Genomic DNA, 18,434 nt, shown 5'->3' on the forward strand with positions numbered 1-18,434 from the left:
GAATGTATCTTTCTTCGTTACACTGTTGAGTTTGCGGTAGTCAACGCAGAACCTCCAAGCTCCCGTTTTCTTCTGAACCAGAACAATTGGCGCTGCCCACGGACTACTGCTCTCTCGAACAATTCCTCCCTCCAGCATCCCTTTCAACAGGGCGCGGACCTCGGCATAGAGGGTGGGTGGCACCGGACGATACCGCTCTTGGCTAGGCATCACCTCACCGGTAGGTATTTGATGCCTCACTACCCCTGTGCAGCCATAGTCTTCTTCGTGGGTCGAGAACACATGTTGCCATTTTCTCAAGAGCTCCTGGAGCTGTAACACCTGTTCCTCCTCCAGATTTTCACCCTTCAGGGACTCTCCCATCAAATGGGTCGGCACCCCTCCTCCAACAGAGCCTGGTTCTGCCTCAACTGGGCGGACGGCGACTTCCACCACCGCAGAGCTCACCTGCCTGAAGCAGACGTACTGATGCTTGTGAACCTGGGCAGAGCGTACCGAGGAAACTCGAACCAGACGTTGGTGTCGACGAAGGAGCACGGAGTAGGGATTGGCATTCCGCACCTTTACTGAGACTCGCCCACGGTGGATGGCCGTCAGCCCGTGAGCCACTTCAATGGGTTGACAGTCCTCATGGGGCTCTACCAGGACACAGGTACCCGTCCCACAGGGTCCTGCAGGTACTCGGACCCAAAGCACGGTCTCGCTCTGGGCTGGGACAGACAAAGCGTACCGACGGCTACTCGACCGATGCCTTCTCTCTCCTTCACTTGACTAGCCACGTGCACTCTTCGGCAATCGGCCAGAATCCGGTCCCTGTCCTGCTTCGCCGATGACAGAGAAGTCCGAGCTGGCCGGCCCAGAAACAATTCCTCCGAGCAATCCAGTATAACGTTCATCCCTAGGAGTGCTCGATGAATGCCCAAGCAATGATCTCGGACGATAACGACCCCTTTCTGTTGGACGGGAACCCCTTGGACCAGAAAGTCTACCACGATGTACCCAGTGTAAGGGATGTCCAGACCATTTGCCCCCGTAAAGTCAGACTAGAAGCGTCCACTGCTTGGAGCCGATGATCTGCAACCAACTCCTGGGCCAGGCTCTCCGAAAATAACGTAACTTGAGAACCTGTATCGACCAGACAATCTATCGTGACTCCGTTAGCTTGAACCTCCACGGTGGGACAGCACCCAACCCTGTCGTCTCGTAAAACAGGAACAGAAGGAGGGTCACACAAAGGGGTCCCGGCCACTTGACCCACAGTAGCCGGTGGGACTAAAAACCCCCTTGAGAACCCCGACGGAGCCCACACTGACGACTGATGTGTCCCGGGTCTCCACAATTAATACAGATGGGCCTTCCCTGGTCATCCCACTGGAACCGGGGGCCCACAGGACGTAGGGGGCGGCGCACAGGAGCTCGCCCCTTCTCCGAATACGACCTCTCTCTCACCATCGATCCGCCCTCGACTCGACCCCGACGAAGTTCACCCAACTGCCGGCCAAACTGCTCCCACAATTTCAAGGAGTATGCCCGAAGAGTCTGCTTAGGCCCCTGTTGATAGTTAAAGAACTGGGCACGAAGAGTGGCCACCGGGGTAGAGTCTCCATATAATCCGGACAGGAAATCGAAGATAGTTTTCGCGGTAGCCCGTGTGGCTTCTGATGCAGCAAGAACTTCTCTTTTGGCTTCTCCTTCCAAAGACCCCAACACAAACTGTACTTTCTGTGATGCACTCAGTCCCTGTAATCCGGCCAGATATTCCGTCTGCGCCTTCCAATCGTGCAAGCCCAAATCCGATCCTGGCCCTCCATAGCGCTGTGCCCAGGGAGCTCCCATAAAGATCGGTATGACTTTTGAGACAGGTGAAGGCCATTGTACCAAGGAGCTGTAGGCAGACTGCCATGCCGAATGACCTCTGTTCTGTTGTTTGTGGAATTTACAGCCTGTCCACCACCGGTCCACCACCACCAGCCTGTCCATCCAGGGCCCTATGGGCAATGCAATGCATTCATACGCCTTACACCCCAAAAACGCAAAGTGTCCATTTCACCATTAACTTAAGTGGCAAATGGGCGTCCATTTGGAGCAGAGATCCCTCCGAGTGCTTAAGCGTCCAATGGCAACTTAAATTAATAGGGATATTTCCATGAACTACCTAATTTCCCTTACTTTTGAGACAGGTGAAGGCCATCTTACCAAGGAGCTGTAGGCAGACTGCCATGCAGAATGACCTCTGTTCTGTTGTTTGTGGAATTCACAGACTGTCACACTGCTTGCAGAGCAGATTATGGGAAGGAGCCATCTTCTAAAAAGCACATGTGCCTCATCAATAGGTTTCTGTAGTGTAGTGTTCATCACGTTCGCCTAACACGCGAAAGGTCATCGGTTCGAAACCGAGCAGAAACAGTGGTTGGATTCTGACAGAAAATTTAAACTGTTTGCCACGCTAGGTGGGTGCAGCGATCATTTCCTTTATATGCTTTTTAATAAGCGTGCACCTAAAGATTTATGTCTGCAACCTGAATACGTGTTTCCGTAGTGTAGTGATTATCACGTTCGCCTCACACGCGAAAGGTCCCCAGTTCGAAACTGGGCGGAAACTGTGGGTGGTTTTTGCAAAAATTTCGTATGCGATTTTCTGTTGAGCAGGTCAGTACACTTGCAGGGATGTTTGTGGTTTAATCTCTTTAGAAAAGGACAAAAATAAAACAAATGACCATTGAGGTTTCCTGTACAGTAATATAAAATGTTCGGTCTGCCAACAAAATTAGCAGCATTTTGCCATGTTAAAAACACTGGGCAGTCTATAGTTTCAGTCGCTTTTGAACAAGCGTACCCTAGAAGCGGTGGGACTGACGTCCAAATCAAGTTTCCGTAGTGTAGTGGTTATCACGTTTGCTTTACACGCGAAAGGTCCTCAGTTCAAAACTGGGCGGAAACAAGTGGAGGCATTTTAAATGTAATGCTCCCATTCGCTACAAAACCCTTGCTTTTGAGACAGGTGAAGGCCATCGTACCAAGGAGCTGTAGGCAGACTGCCATGCCGAATGACCTCTGTTCTGTTGTTTGTGGAATTCACAGACTGTCACACTGCTTGCAGAGCAGATTATGGGAAGGAGCCATCTTCTAAAAAGCACATGCCATGATATCACGTTCGCTTTACACGCGAAAGGTCCTCAGTTCAAAATTGGGTGGAAACAAGTGGAGGCATGTTAAATATAAATGCTGCAATTCGCTACAAAACCCTTACTTTTAAGACAGGTGAAGGCCATCGTACCAAGGAGCTGTAGGCAGACTGCCATGCCGAATGACACTAGGTGGGTGCTCTAAATCAAGTTTCCGTAGTGTAGTGGTTATCACGTTTGCTTTACACGCAAAAGGTCCTCAGTTCAAAACTGGGCTTAAACAAGTGGATGCATTTTAAATATAAATGCTACAAAACCCTTACTTTTGAGACAGGTGAAGGCCATCGTACCAAGGAGCTGTAGGCAGACTGCCATGCAGAATGACCTCTGTTCTGTTGTTTGTGGAATTTACAGACTGTCACACTGCTTGCAGAGCAGATTATGGGAAGGAGCCATCTTCTAAAAAGCATATGCACCGCATCAATAGGTTTTGTAGTGTAGTGGTCATCACGTTCGCCTAACACGCGAAAGGTCCTCGGTTCGAAACCGAGTAAAAACAGTGGTTGGATTCTGACAGAAAATTTAAACTGTTTGCCACACTAGGTGGGTGCAGCGCTCATTTCCATTATATGCTTTTTAATAAGCGTGCACCTAAAGATTTATGTCTGCAACCTGAAGATGTGTTTCCGTAGTGTAGTGGTTATCACGTTTGCCTCACATGCGAAAGGTCCCCAGTTCGAAACTGGGCGGAAACTGTGAGTGTTTTTTGCAAAAATTTCGTATGCGATTTTCTGTTGAGCAGGTCAGTACACTTGCAGGGATGTTTGTGGTTTAATCTCTTTAGAAAAGGACAAAAATAAAACAAATGACCATTGAGGTTTCCTTGAGGTTTCCTAGGTGGGTGCAGCGCTCATTTTCATATAATGGAAATGAGCGCTGCACCCACCTAGTGTGGCAAACAGTTTAAATTTTCTGTCAGAATCCAACCACTGTTTCTACTCGGTTTCGAACCGAGGACCTTTCGCGTGTTAGGCGAACGTGATGACCACTACACTACAAAACCTATTGATGCGGTGAATATGCTTTTTAGAAGATGGCTCCTTCCCATAATCTGCTCTGCAAGCAGTGTGACAGTCTGTCAAGTTTCCGTAGTGTAGTGGTTATCACGTTCGCTTTACACGCGAAAGGTCCTCAGTTCAAAATTGGTTGGAAACAAGTGGAGGCATGTTTAATATAAATGCTGCAATTCGCTACAAAACCCTTACTTTTAAGACAGGTGAAGGCCATCGTGTCAAGGAGCTGTAGGCAGACTGCCATGCCGAATCACACTAGGTGGGTGCTGTCCAAATCAAGTTACCGTAGTGTAGTGGTTATCACGTTTGCTTTACACGCAAAAGGTCCTCAGTTCAAAACTGGGCGGAAACAAGTGGATGCATTTGAAATATAAATGCTACAAGACCCTTACTTTTGAGACAGGTGAAGGCCATCGTACCAAGGAGCTGTAGGCAGACTGCCATGCCGAAAGACACTAGGTGGGTGCCGTCCAAATCAAGTTTCCATAGTGTAGTGGTTATCACGTTCGCTTTACACGCGAAAGGTCCTCAGTTCAAAATTGGGTGGAAACAAGTGGAGGCATGTTAAATATAAATGCTGCAATTCGCTACAAAACCCTTACTTTTAAGACAGGTGAAGGCCATCGTACCAAGGAGCTGTAGGCAGACTGCCATGCCGAATGACACTAGGTGGGTGCCGTCCAAATCAAGTTTCCGTAGTGTAGTGGTTATCACGTTTGCTTTACACGCAAAAGGTCCTCAGTTCAAAACTGGGCGGAAACAAGTGGATGCATTTTAAATATAAATGCTACAAAACCCTTACTTTTAAGACAGGTGAAGGCCATAGTATCAAGGAGCTGTAGGCAGACTGCCATGCCGAATGACACTAGGTGGGTGCCGAATGACCTCTGTTCTGTTGTTTGTGGAATTTACAGACTTTCACACTGCTTGCAGGGCAGATTATGGGAAGGAGCCATCTTCTAAAAAGCACATCCCTTTCAACAATAGGTTTCTGTAGTGTAGTGGTCATCACATTCGCCTAACACGCGAAAGGTCCTCGGTTCGAAACCGAGCAGAAACAGTGGTTGGATTCTGACAGAAAATGTAAACTCTTTGGCACGCTAGGTGGGTGCAGCGCTTATTTCCTTTATATGCTTTTTAATAAGCTTGCACCTAAAGATTTATGTCTGCAACCTGAAGACGTGTTTGTTATGTAGTGGTTATCACGTTCGCCTCACACGCGAAAAGTCCCCAGTTCGAAACTGGGCGGAAACTGTGGGTGATTTTTGCAAATATTTCGTATGCGATTTTCTGTTGAGCAGGTCAGTACACTTGAAGGGATGTTTGTTGTTTAATCTCTTTAGAAAAGGACAAAAATAAAACAAATGAACATTGAGGTTTCCTGTACAGTAATATAAAATGTTCGGTCTGCCAACAAAATTAGCAGCTTTTTGCCATGTTAAAAACACTGGGCAGTCTATAGTTTCAGTCGCTTTTGAACAAGCGTACGCTAGAAGAGGTGGGAATCAGATCCAAACCAAGTTTCCGTAGTGTAGTGGTTAACACGTTCGCTTTACACGCGAAAGGTCCTCAGTTCAAAATTGGGTGGAAACAAGTGGAGGCATGTTAAATATAAATGCTGCAATTCGCTACAAAACCCTTACTTTTAAGACAGGTGAAGGCCATCGTACCAAGGAGCTGTAGGCAGACTGCCATGCCGAATGACACTAGGTGGGTACCGTCCAAATCAAGTTTCCGTAGTGTAGTGGTTATCACGTTTGCTTTACACGCAAAATGTCCTCAGTTCAAAACTGGGCGGAAACAAGTGGATGCATTTTAAATATAAATGCCACAAAACCCTTACTTTTGAGACAGGTGAAGGCCATCGTACCAAGGAGCTGTAGGCAGACTGCCATGCCGAATGACCTCTGTTCTGTTGTTCGTGGAATTTACAGACTGTCACACTGCTTGCAGGGCAGATTATGGGAAGGAGCCATCTTCTAAAAAGCACATCCATCTCATCAATAGGTTTCTGTAGTGTAGTGGTCATCACATTCGCCTAACTCGCGAAAGGTCCTCGGTTTGAAACCGAGCAGAAACAGTGGTTGGGGTCTGACAGAAAATTTATACTGTTTGCCACGCTAGGTGAGTGTAGCGCTCATTTCCTTTATACGCTTTTTAACTCTCTTGGGTCGTTGTTTTTCCACATAGCAGCAACATAGACTTAAAATACTCCGTCATTTTTCGTCATATAAATAAAATCAATACATGATTATAAACTATAGAGGGTCTTCTTTTTTTGTGTACACTCACATTAACATCAAAACCGTGTGCTTTTGTAAAATGAAGAAAATAAACAGGGTGTGCTTTCTGCCTCTCTGTCTCCGTTAAATTTTTTTCTGGTGCACGTCTCTAAACTTAAACAATGCTCAGCGAATACTATTCACACAAGCACGAGCAATATATCTTTATAATCATTTAAGTTTGTACTTTTAAAATATCTAATTCAAAACTAAAATAAATATTCTCTGTTTATGTAATCTATTAAAAAAGAGATAGGTGTCAGCCGATCTCATTATCGTTCTCTTAGCTCATTATTCTGCTAATCTGACACGCCCACGGAGAGCGCGCGGTATTCAAACGCAAATGATCTGAAGCAACACATGCAAAGTGTCAACGCCCCTCATAAACGCGATAACACAACAAATGTAATCATCAGATTAATGTAGCCTACTATTTCTTCTTGCGAGGCTGTGTGAGGAGTAATCCTGGGACATTTACCTCAGAACATGTGCTGTTTTTTTTTCATTCCGAGGAGCAACGGATCCATCTGATAAGTAAGTTCTATTTCGTTCTTCCTGACCGCCAGAGGCAGTGCTTCACACTGGATACTATCTCTCGTTGCAATGCATAGGTCGAGTCTAATACAAACAATGTCCCTCGTGACCAGGATGACTCGGGGTGCTCCTCTATTTAACCCCGTGACTTCCTGCAGACTGTCCCTATAATCTTCTCGCGTGCACGTATGCAGGTCGTAGATTATGTAGAAAAAAAAAAAAAAAAAAACTCGAATCCGTTCTTCACAGCTTCGCAACAGAAAACCATTGTTGGTGTCTCGCGACTGCGCGTCCTCCAGTGGCTGCAACGGATTCATTGATTACGAAATAAGCAACACGGCTGGTGAGTTTGTTTACATTGATGCTGGGGTTCGTTCTCGTTTTCCTGGCATTGTGTTGGTCGCTAGACAGAGTGTTTTCGCTCGTTGAAAGGGCCATAATAACTTGCAGCTGTTGGTAAGTTAGTAAGACCACGCTTGGAGGGTGTGCACTCTGTATAGCGATTGGTATCTGAGCTACAATAGCTGCATACTCACCTATTGTGTTATTGAATGAGTCTAGCATTGCTGTAAAAAAAAAAATAAAAAAAAATAAAGGGGTGCCCCTTGTGTATGTATATATATATAACAATATAAACACAATAATTATAGGATTTTATATATATATATATATATATATATATAATTATTATTATTTATTTTATTTTTATTTTTTGGTATATTTACATGTACGCTTCAATAATTGGGTGTGTGTAATATATTGTATTGAATTTATTCTCTAGTAAGTTTTATGGCAAGGCTTGCTTAGGACAGTGACAGTCAGAGTGATTCCGCTCGACCTACCAAATATCTTCCGAAACCAGCATGGAAAAGTTACCTCATACTTGCACATTGTGCATGGCTGTTCTCCAGGCAGATGATGGGCATGACTGCTGCCCTTCCTGTTTAGGCCTAGAACACCTTAAACAGAGCCTCACGGAAGATGCCTGCATGAACTGTAGTGTCATGTCTTGGGAGAGGAGGACTTCGAGGATAACCATGGTGGAAGGGCTTTTGGGGGAGTCGCTACCTCCACCCCCACCACGTAAAACAACAAGTAAGCGTAAAAATACTGAAAGTACCAGTGCTTCCGCTGGTAAAAGACCCAAGGAAGACCCTTTAGGGAAGAAGGTGGATGTGCTGACGGCTGAGTTTGCTCAGATTAAGGCTTTGCTTATGAAGTTGCAACCGGGCGAGAGACTAGTATCTTCAGTCGAAGCCCCTGCTATGGAGTCGCCCATTGGGGAGGAGGATATCCTTTCAATGGTGGCTTCTCAGAGCCAATTCTATGATGATGTTGATGGAGAGGTGCAGGTTTTATCTGATCATCAATCCCAATTCTCCCATGATGGCTCCCAGGAAGCTGGTCATGGATCTGCAGAAGGTCCACAGTCAGAGCAAGAGCTAGTGAAGCAGGCTCTTCAGGCTGCATTGGCTCGCTTGGGTCTTGACACAGCCCCTGCTGTGGTAACCTCTTCTAGTGCTTTTTTCAGAGGTTCAGCGCAACCCTCTCCTCTTACAATTCCACCATCAAAGGATTATATCGAGGAGTTGCAAAGATGCTGGGCTAACCCTAGGTCGCTTACGCACCCCACTAGTGCAAGCAGGGCATTGGCTGCGATGCAGGATGCAGACACTTATGGCTTGGGTCAGATGCCTAAGGTTGATCCACTTATTGCCTCTTTTGTTCTTTCCCCAGAGGAGGTATTGAGGCCTAATGTTCGGTGCCCCGGCCTCAATGTAGGATTACAGATGACCATCTTATCCAGGCATATAACACAGCAGCACGAATGGGTCGCATTGGCAATTCTCTCTCCCATCTCATGTTGGCCCTGTCTCAATCCCTTCAATCATCAGGGAGTGATCCTTTTAACCAAAACTTAAGTGATGCCTCCCTTCAGGCAATAGCATTCATGACAAGAGAGCTGGGAAGGCTGATGTCAACGCTCACACAAGCACGCCGCCAAGTCTGGCTTGCACAATCACCTCTGTCTGAGGCATGTCGGAGAACACTAAGGGACCTTCCAGTAGTTCCAGGGCAACTCTTTGGGCCAGCTGCACAGGAGACACTGGAGCGTAGTGTCCAGGTGAATCAGACCAGGCAGCAGTTTGCTGACCTGAGGAGAGTTCCACAGGCTCACTTAAATTACCGTCAGCCTTCTAGGGGGTATGAACTACCACGCTCTACGGTTTCAACACGCTCAGGTGATGTTCACAGGGGCCAGCCTCCGAGATCACTGCGAGTAGGGAATTCTGCTCAGCGGCCCCGGGCTCGGGGTCAGCAAGTATTTCAGGCCCCTAGGGGTAGAGCACCTGGCCAACGGCCCACCAGGGATGCTAGAGGCCATGGACGTAGGTCCTGAAGGTCCGCGGCCGGCCGTCGGACAGTTTTCTTATCAGCAGCTCAGTTACTGGGAAGCAACAACTTCCGACCCATGGGTTATAGCAACACTAACCCAAGGGTACAAGCTGCAGTTCCGACGGCGGCCACCCGCCTTCAAAGGGGTCAGGATGACTGTAGTCTCAGACCCCAACAGTTCACTTGCCTTAAGACAAGAAGTAGCACAACTCCTGGAGAAAGGTGCCATCGAACCAGTAGATTGGTCAGAACGGCTAGGTGGGTTCTTCTCCATTTACTTCATCATTCCAAAGAAAGATGGCGGTGTAAGGCCCATACTCGACCTTCGCGGCCTCAACAAGTTCCTGAAGGTCTTACCATTTCGTATGTTGCGCATAACCGATGTTCTTCAGGCGGTCAAGCAGCAGCACTGGTTTACTACGGTAGACCTAAAGGATGCTTACTTCCATGTTCCAATTGCTCCTCAACACAGGCCGTTCCTCCGATTTGCATTCCAGGACCAGGTCTATCAATTACGTGTCCTCCCATTCGGCCTTTCTCTATCGCCACGAGTCTTCACGAGATGCATAGCGGCCGCACTGGCTCCAATCCAAGCCACAGGGCTACAGGTGCTTCCATACTTGGACGACTGGCTCCTTTGCTCCCACTCTCAGGAGCAGGCAGTGTTAGAAATCACACAGCTGCTCGCACATATTACTCGACTGGGCCTTTCTGTGAATTTCAGCAAGAGCCGATTAATTCCAAGTCAGTCTGTGAGGTTCCTAGGTCTCACGCTGGACTCACGGTCAATGAAAGCCACTCCATCAGAACAACGAGTGGACAATATACTACTCCTCCTTCAACGGTTTCGGAGGCAGGCCAGACTTCCATTCAGGTGCTTCCTCAGGCTCACAGGTATGTTGGCGGCAGCAGCGGCAGTCATACCATTGGGCCTCCTTTCACTACGCCCCTTTCAAATATGGGTGAACAGTCTCCACTTGAACCCCAGTTGGCACAGGAACAGGTTGATCAAGGTGACACAGCAATGCCTTCTGGCCCTGAAGTCTTGGAGGAGCAGATTGTATCTGACCAAGGGGGTTGTTCTGGGCATGATTCCCTCTCGGAGGGAGATAGTCCAGACCGATGCGTCCCTTACTGGCTGGGGGGCAGTCTGGCAACACAGAGCAGTCACAGGACAGTGGGGTCCTCGGGAAAAAGGCGAGAATATAAATACCCTGGAACTTCGTGCAGTTCTGCGAGCTCTGAAGCACCTCGCTCCGTTTTTGAAGGGCAGACATATCCTCGTCAGGTCGGACAACAAATCAGTGGTTTATCACATCAACCATCAAGGGGGCACAAGGTCCAGCCAATCCCTTCAAGTATCACAGGAACTGCTGACTTGGGCCTTCCCTCACTTTGCAAGCATCAGAGCAATGCATATCCCAGGGGTATCAAACGTGGTTCCAGATTTCTTGTCGCGCCACAGAATTCCATCGACGGAGTGGAGGCTCAACCCGTAAGTGGTAGAGATGATATGGCAGCGGTTTGGCAGGGCAGAAGTGGACCTATTTGCCTCGGCGACAACGACCCACTGCCGTCTCTGGTTCTCTCTTGCGGAGGAATCCAGTCCGCTGGGACAAGATGCTCTAGCCCACGCCTGGCCAGATCGGTTACTCTATGCCTTTCCCCCGATACCGATGATCGGGGTGACTGTTCACAGGGTTCTTCAAGAGCACCACAGGCTGCTGCTAGTGGCGCCAAACTGGCCGGGGAGACCGTGGTTTCCAGTGATGTACAGGCTCCTAGACGGGGATCCTTGGACCCTTCCCAGGAGAAAGGATCTCCTCCAGCATTTGGAGGGTCAGATTTGGCACCCGAACCCAGACCGCCTGAAGCTCTGTGTGTGGCCTCTGAGGGGCCGGAACCACTCTTTGGAGCCTGCGATCAAAGGGTCCAAAACACCATATTGAACTCTAGAGCACCTTCCACCAGGAGTGCTTATGCCTATCGATGGAAGCTTTTCTCTGAGTGGTGTTCGGAGCAAGCAGTGGTCCCAGAGCACTGCCCTGTTCCTCTGGTTTTACGTTTTCTGCAGTCCCTATTAGAAAATAATAGAGCAGCTGCTACTTTAAGAGTTTATGTGGCTGCAATTTCAGCACATCACGAATAGATGGTCAGCAATTGGGTTCTCATGCTTTGGTAACTCAGTTTCTTAGAGGTGCTCAGCGACTGCGCCCCCCTCAGTCCATTAGGGTTTCTTTATGGGACCTGGGCCTAGTCTTAAAGTCTCTTACATTGCCCCCGTTTGAACCTTTAGAGCAGAGCGATCTGAAGTGGATCTCATTGGAGGCAGCATTTCTCTTGGCCATTGCTTCGTCTAAGCGGGTGAGTGAACTCCACGCGTTATCAGTTAACGCATCCTGTATGCGTTGGAACGCAGATGGCTCAGTTGTGACGTTATGGCCCAACCCAGCATTTCTCCCCAAGCGGCTTTCTGCCCTTTTTAGAAACCAGGCTATTGAGCTGGCAGTGTTTAATCCTCCAATGTCAAACGCGCTGGAAGAAAGTGGAAGCAAACTGCTGTGCCCAGTAAGAGCTCTCCGAGGCTATCTGAGAGCCACGGAAGTTTTTCGAAAATCAGACCAACTTTTTCTCTGTTACGGGGGCCCGAAAAGAGGTCAGCCCCTCTCAAAGCAGAGATTGTCGCAATGGGTAGTTGAGGTTATCACCCACGCTTACACATCTAATAAATATCCAGTGCCTTTGGGGGTGAGTTGCCATTCGACAAGAGGAATATCAACGTCTTGGGCTGCATTAAAAGGGGTCCTTCTAAGTGACATCTGTGCAGCAGCTACGTGGTCATCAACAAATACATTTGCCAGATACTACAGGGTAAATGTGGCTGCTTCCGGTAATATTGGAACAGCTGTCCTCTCCGGACCCTCAACTTCCTCTTAACGGTGAGTAGGACCTCCTCGTGACCTTTTTGTTATAAGTCATCCAGTGTGAAGCACTGCCTCTGGCGGTCAGGAAGAACGAAATAGAACGAGAGTTACGTATGTAACTGCGGTTCTATGAGTTCTGGATGACCGCCAGAGTTTTCTGTCACTCGGAGTCAGGCGAGAAGATTCCGTAGGGACAGTCTGCAGGAAGTCACGGGGTTAAATAGAGGAGCACCCCGAGTCATCCTGGTCACGAGGGACATTGTTTGTATTAGATTCGACCTATGCATTGCAACGAGAGATAGTATCCAGTGTGAAGCACTGCCTCTGGCGGTCATCCAGAACTCATAGAACCGCAGTTACATACGTAACTCTCGTTCTTTATTATTATTGTTCTAATCGCGATATCATAGTGTATGTAAACCGCAAAAAGACTGTTTAAATATGAATCGCGTCTGTGTGTGAATGAATGAACTGAACAGTTTTTACCAAACCCTATTGCTATACTGAGATGAGTGAAAATCGACTGAAATATGTTGAAATAACGTTAAAATGTCTTTGTATTAGCAACGTATTAAACTGCAAATTAAAATGTATGCCCTAATATAGGCTCATAAAAACAACAAACGATATGCCTATGTTACAGACGAAATATGAAAGACAACATTTTGTTGACTAGTTTTGGATAGATTATTAACTGTTTAATGTAAAATATGCTACTGCCACATTGAATAAGCTTTTGTTCACCAATTTCTGCTCAAATGTTATATATTAGGCTATGTTTGTTTTGTCAAAAATAAAGTCATCAAGTAGGATGCTATTATAGTGTTTGTTCCAATGTAGGCTTTATTCAAACTAATGAATCCTTAACTTTGAAATATGTATGATAAAATGTATAATTTAGTTTTTACAAAGAAATATGAAATATCCATCTGAGAAGTAAGTTTTTTTATTATTGTTCTAATCGCGATATCATAGTGTATGTAAACTGCAAAAAGACTGTTTAAATATGAATCGCGTGTGTGAATGAATGAACTGAACAGTTTTTACCAAACCCTATTGCTATACTGAGATGAGTTAAAATCGACTGAAATAGGTTGAAATAACGTTAAAATGTCTTTGTATTAGCAACGTATTAAACTGCAAATTAATATTTATATGCCCTAATATAGGCTATCATAAAAACAACAAACAATATGCCTATGTTACAGAAGAAATATGAAAGACAACATTTCGTTGACTAGTTTTGGATAGATTATTAACTGTTTACTGTAGCCTAAACTATAGACTACTGCCACATTGAATAAGCTTTTGTTCACCAATTTCTGCTCAAATGTTAAATATATTAGGCTATGTTTGTTTTGTCAAAAATAAAGTCATTACTAGGATGCTATTATAGTGTTTGTTCCAATGTAGGCTTTATTCAAACTAATGAATCCTTAAATTTGAAATATGTATGATAAAATGTACACTTTAGTTTTTACAAAGAGATATTACACTTGAAATATTGTTATTTTAATTGTTGCTGTAATTGTAACCTTTTTAATAAAATAGCAAATAATATATTTACAAGGTAGATGTAAACAAAATCTTAAAAGGTCAATATAAGCCTTCTCTTCAAATTATTTGTATTGTGTTTTATTAGTGACAAATTTGGGGAGAGGATACATATTCAAAACTTTCTGAAAATACAGTATGAGAATTAACTACACAATTACTAGAAATGTTCACCTTGGATATTATACAATTTGCAAGCAAAAATACAAGTGGAAAAGTACTATTTTTTTTATAGATGTTTCCAACTGTGAACCAATTTTGTAGTATATATACACATTTCTTTTCTTGTGTCCTTGTATTCTTTCGTGTGGCTCAGTGACACACCTGTGAAAAGCTCATTATGCAGGCTCATTAAGCAGGTCTTTTGTCTTCACAGGTGTGAATCAGACCATTATACATGAGTCACGCCCATTTCGCATATTGCCTTTCCAAACAAAAAGTGTTTTACTAAATTTAAATCAATGTATTGTTTTATGTGAATGATTTGGAAGGATGATTTTCAGATCATTTTGAAGCAAAAATCCTAGGCGAGAACATCAATTAGTCAAAAGTCTTGTGGACACATATTTAGTATGTGTTTTGTGGCCTTATTTCAGAGACTTTAAGTTTTAGTTTTTTCAATAACCATGCATAAACAATATTCTCTCAAAAATACAAACATGTACATACATCTTGCTAACATATTATGGTAGCCCTGTTTGTGCTATATAGAGTGAATTTACACCTTTACCATTAACATGTTTATAAATAACTGAAAAAAGCTCAAATGTTAGAGCATGTCAGAACACCTCCAGAACCCCAAAAAAACTTTGGACCCCAGAGGGTTAACAAGCGTGCACCTAAAGATTTATGTCTGCCACCTGAAGACGTGTTTCCGTAGTGCAGAGGTTATCACGTTCGCCTCACACGCGAAAAGGTCCCAAGTTCGAAACTGGGTGGAAACAGTGGGTGGTTTTTGCAAAAATTTCGTATGCGATTTTCTGTTGAGCAGGTCAGTACAGTTGCAGGGATGTTTGTGGTTTAATCTCTTTAGAAAAGGACAAAAATAAAACAAATGACCGTTGAGGTTTCCTGTACAGTAATAAAAAATGTTTGGTCTGCAAACAAAATTAGCAGCTTTTTGCCATTTTTAAAACACTGGGCAGTCTATAGTTTCAGTCGCTTTTGAACAAGCGTACCCTAGAAGCGGTGGGACTGACGTCCAAATCAAGTTTCGGAAGTTTAGTGGTTATCACGTTTGCTTTACACGCGAAAGGTCCTCAGTTCAAAACTGGGCGGAAACAAGTGGATGCGTTTTAAATATAAATGCTGCAATTCGCTACAAAACCCTTACTTTTGAGACAGGTGAAGGCCATCGTACCAAGGAGCTGTAGGCAGACTGCCATGCCGAATGACACTAGGTGGGTGCCGAATGACCTCGGTTCTGTTGTTTGTGGAATTCACAGACTGTCACACTGCTTGCAGAGCAGATTATGGGAAGGAGCCATCTTCTAAAAAGCACATGCACCTCATCAATAGGTTTCTGTAGTGTAGTGGTCATCACATTCGCCTAACACGCGAAAGGTCCTCGGTTCGAAACCGAGCAGAAACAGTGGTTGGATTCTGACAGAAAACTTTAACTCTTTGCCACGCTAGGTGGGTGCAGCGCTCATTTCCTTTATATGCTTTTTAATAAGCGTGCACCTAAAGATTAATGTCTGCAACCTGAAGACGTGTTTGTAGTGTAGTGGTTATCACGTTTGCCTCACACGCGATAAGTCCCCAGTTCGAAACTGGGCGGAAACTGTGGGTGATTTTTGCAAAAATTTCGTATGCGATTTTCTGTTGAGCAGGTCAGTACACTTGCAGGGATGTTTGTGGTTTAATCTCTTAGAAAAGGACAAAAATAAAACAAATGACCATTGAGGTATCCTGTACAGTAATATAAAATGTTCGGTCTGCCAACAAAATTAGCAGCTTTTTGCCATGTTAAAAACACTGGGCAGTCTATAGTTTCAGTCGCTTTTGAACAAGCGCACCCTAGAAGCGGTGGGACTGACGTCCAAATCAAGTTTTGGAAGTGTAGTGGTTACCACGTTTGCTTTACACGTGAAAGGTCCTCAGTTCAAAACTGGGTGGAAACAAGTGGATGCATTTTAAATATAAATGCTGCAATTCGCTACAAAACCCTTACTTTTGAGACAGGTGAAGGCCATCGTACCAAGGAGCTGAAGGCAGACTGCCATGCCGAATGACACTAGGTGTGTGCCGAATGACCTCTGTTCTGTTGTTTGTGGAATTTACAGACTGTCACACTGCTTGCAGGGCAGATTATGGGAAGGAGCCATCTTCTAAAAAGCACATCCGTCTCAACAATAGTTTTCTGTAGTGTAGTGGTCATCACATTCGCCTAACACACGAAATGTCCTCGGTTCGAAACCGAGCAGAAACAGTGGTTGGATTCTGACAGAAAATTTAAACTCTTTGCCACGCTAGGTGGGTGCAGCGCTTATTTCCTTTATATGCTTTTTAATAAGCGTGCAGCTAAAGATTTATGTCTGCAACATGAAGACGTGTTTTTAGTGTAGTGGTTATCACGTTCGCCTCACATGCGAAAAGTCCCCAGTTTGAAACTGGGCGGAAACTGTGGGTGATTTTTGCAAAAATTTCGTATGCGATTTTCTGTTGAGCAGGTCAGTACACTTGCAGGGATGTTTGTGGTTTAATCTCTTAGAAAAGGACAAAAATAAAACAATTAACCATTGAAGTTTCCTGTACAGTAATATAAAATGTTCGGTCTGCCAACAAAATTAGCAGCTTTTTGCCATGTTAAAAACACTGGGCAGTTTATAGTTTCAGTCGCTTTTGAACAAGCGTACCCTAGAAGAGGTGGGACTGACGTTCAAAATAAGTTTCCGTAGTGTAGTGGTTATCACGTTCGCTTTACACCCGAAAGGTGCTCAGTTCAAAACTGGGCGGAAACAAGTGGATGCATTTTAAATATAAATGCTACAAAACCCTTACTTTTGAGACAGGTGAAGGCCATCGTACCAAGGAGCTGTAGGCAGACTGCAATGCCGAATGACACTAGGTGGGTGCCGTCCAAATCAAGTTTCCGTAGTGTAGTGGTTATCACGTTTGCTTTTCCCCATTCATTTAAGTTGCCATTGTCAGCACCGACACTTCGAGGTCCGCGTGCTCGAAATGGACGACACGAGCTGCTTATTCAGTGGTGACGTGTCACTTTTCCAAAATCGCATATAAAGAGGCCAAGATTAGCATATATTACCATAGGCTCTCTGTGGACGCCTCTGGGGGTGCCATTGCACCACGTGGGAGTCCACCAAGTGCTTTTGGGGTACACCAACTACCTACTCTTCAACATAGTCCTCCTCAGTACCACAAAGTGCCTATTTTGACCCCTAACCACCTATTTTCTTCTTCATTGCCACGAAGTGCCTATGGGGTCCCCTAACCACCTAAACTTCACCATAGTCTTCCTCAGTACCACGAAGTGCCTATTTTGACCCCTAACCACCTATTTTCTTCTTCATTGCCACGAAGTGCCTATGGGGTCCCCTAACCACCTAAACTTCACCATAGTCTTCCTCAGTACCACGAAGTGCCTATTTTGACCCCTAACCACCTATTTTCTTCTTCATTGCCACGAAGTGCCTATGGGGTCCCCTAACCACCTAAACTTCACCATAGTCTTCCTCAGTACCACGAAGTGCCTATTTTGACCCCTAACCACCTATTTTCTTCTTCATTGCCACAAAGTGCCTATGGGGTCCCCTAACCACCTAAACTTCACCATAGTCTTCCTCAGTACCACGAAGTGCATATTTTGACCCCTAACCACCTATTTTCTTCTCCATTGCCACGAAGTGCCTGTGGGGTCCCCTAACCACCTAAACTTCACCATAGTCATCCTCAGTACCACAAAGTGCCTATTTTGACCCCTAACCACCCGTTTTTTGTCTCAATTCACTGTGTCTCTAACTCTGAGCCGAAAAGTCACAGGGCCTCGAAATTTGGCGTGAGGGTAGCCCAGCGGGCCCCGGGGCGAGATCCTTAGTTTCAAGGTTCTACGTGGTTCCCAAGTGTGCGTTTCGGTGGTTCGGCCTGATCCACACATGGTTCAGCTTTCTCCATCCCCCAGGGTCTTTCTGGGCCCCAGTGACAGTAGGCAGATTAAGTTTGGGGCCGCCAGGGCCCCCGGGGGCCAAACGGCAAAGCGTCCCACGTACAACTTATCCCATTGATTTTCATAGGTGTTCTGTGGACATTGGGCAACAAGTATTTTTTTTGTGCGACTAGACGTTCCCCTCTCTGTGTGCTTTCCGGGGCCGAGTGACGCAGCTTTCCAAGAAGTTTCGGGCCCCTAGCACCTCAAGGGGCCGAACGAGGTTCAGTGACACGTGCAACTTATTCAATGCGATTTCACAGGTACTTGGTGGACGGTGGTCCGATTGGCCCGAAATTGACACGTACGTCCCGTCACGGGCCCCTGGGACGGGTTCTAGAGTTCCGCGTCCCTCTGAGCTTTTTTCGCGCTAATTGGCC

The 18,434-nt window shown here is 45.6% G+C and overlaps 10 non-coding genes across 10 annotated transcripts; all 10 read left to right on the forward strand.

The window, feature by feature from the left end:
* The first annotated feature begins 2,529 nt into the window (after positions 1-2,529).
* trnav-cac (transfer RNA valine (anticodon CAC)) lies at positions 2,530-2,602 on the forward strand. The gene has a single exon. It is a non-coding gene; the product is annotated as a tRNA-Val (tRNA).
* Positions 2,603-2,868: 266 nt separating this feature from the next.
* On the forward strand, positions 2,869-2,941 carry trnav-uac (transfer RNA valine (anticodon UAC)). The gene has a single exon. It is a non-coding gene; the product is annotated as a tRNA-Val (tRNA).
* A 670-nt stretch (positions 2,942-3,611) lies between these two features.
* On the forward strand, positions 3,612-3,684 carry trnav-aac (transfer RNA valine (anticodon AAC)). The gene has a single exon. It is a non-coding gene; the product is annotated as a tRNA-Val (tRNA).
* A 123-nt stretch (positions 3,685-3,807) lies between these two features.
* Positions 3,808-3,880, forward strand: trnav-cac (transfer RNA valine (anticodon CAC)). Its single transcript has one exon. It is a non-coding gene; the product is annotated as a tRNA-Val (tRNA).
* Positions 3,881-4,477: 597 nt separating this feature from the next.
* Positions 4,478-4,550, forward strand: trnav-uac (transfer RNA valine (anticodon UAC)). Its single transcript has one exon. It is a non-coding gene; the product is annotated as a tRNA-Val (tRNA).
* A 127-nt stretch (positions 4,551-4,677) lies between these two features.
* Positions 4,678-4,750, forward strand: trnav-uac (transfer RNA valine (anticodon UAC)). Its single transcript has one exon. It is a non-coding gene; the product is annotated as a tRNA-Val (tRNA).
* A 137-nt stretch (positions 4,751-4,887) lies between these two features.
* On the forward strand, positions 4,888-4,960 carry trnav-uac (transfer RNA valine (anticodon UAC)). The gene has a single exon. It is a non-coding gene; the product is annotated as a tRNA-Val (tRNA).
* A 225-nt stretch (positions 4,961-5,185) lies between these two features.
* On the forward strand, positions 5,186-5,258 carry trnav-aac (transfer RNA valine (anticodon AAC)). The gene has a single exon. It is a non-coding gene; the product is annotated as a tRNA-Val (tRNA).
* A 670-nt stretch (positions 5,259-5,928) lies between these two features.
* On the forward strand, positions 5,929-6,001 carry trnav-uac (transfer RNA valine (anticodon UAC)). The gene has a single exon. It is a non-coding gene; the product is annotated as a tRNA-Val (tRNA).
* Positions 6,002-15,407: 9,406 nt separating this feature from the next.
* trnav-aac (transfer RNA valine (anticodon AAC)) lies at positions 15,408-15,480 on the forward strand. Its single transcript has one exon. It is a non-coding gene; the product is annotated as a tRNA-Val (tRNA).
* Positions 15,481-18,434: the final 2,954 nt, after the last annotated feature.

Source organism: Siphateles boraxobius, unplaced genomic scaffold, assembly GCF_051911475.1.
Source record: "Siphateles boraxobius isolate OS27281-9 unplaced genomic scaffold, OSU_SipBor_1 42, whole genome shotgun sequence".
Classification (NCBI taxonomy): Eukaryota; Metazoa; Chordata; class Actinopteri; order Cypriniformes; family Leuciscidae; genus Siphateles; species Siphateles boraxobius.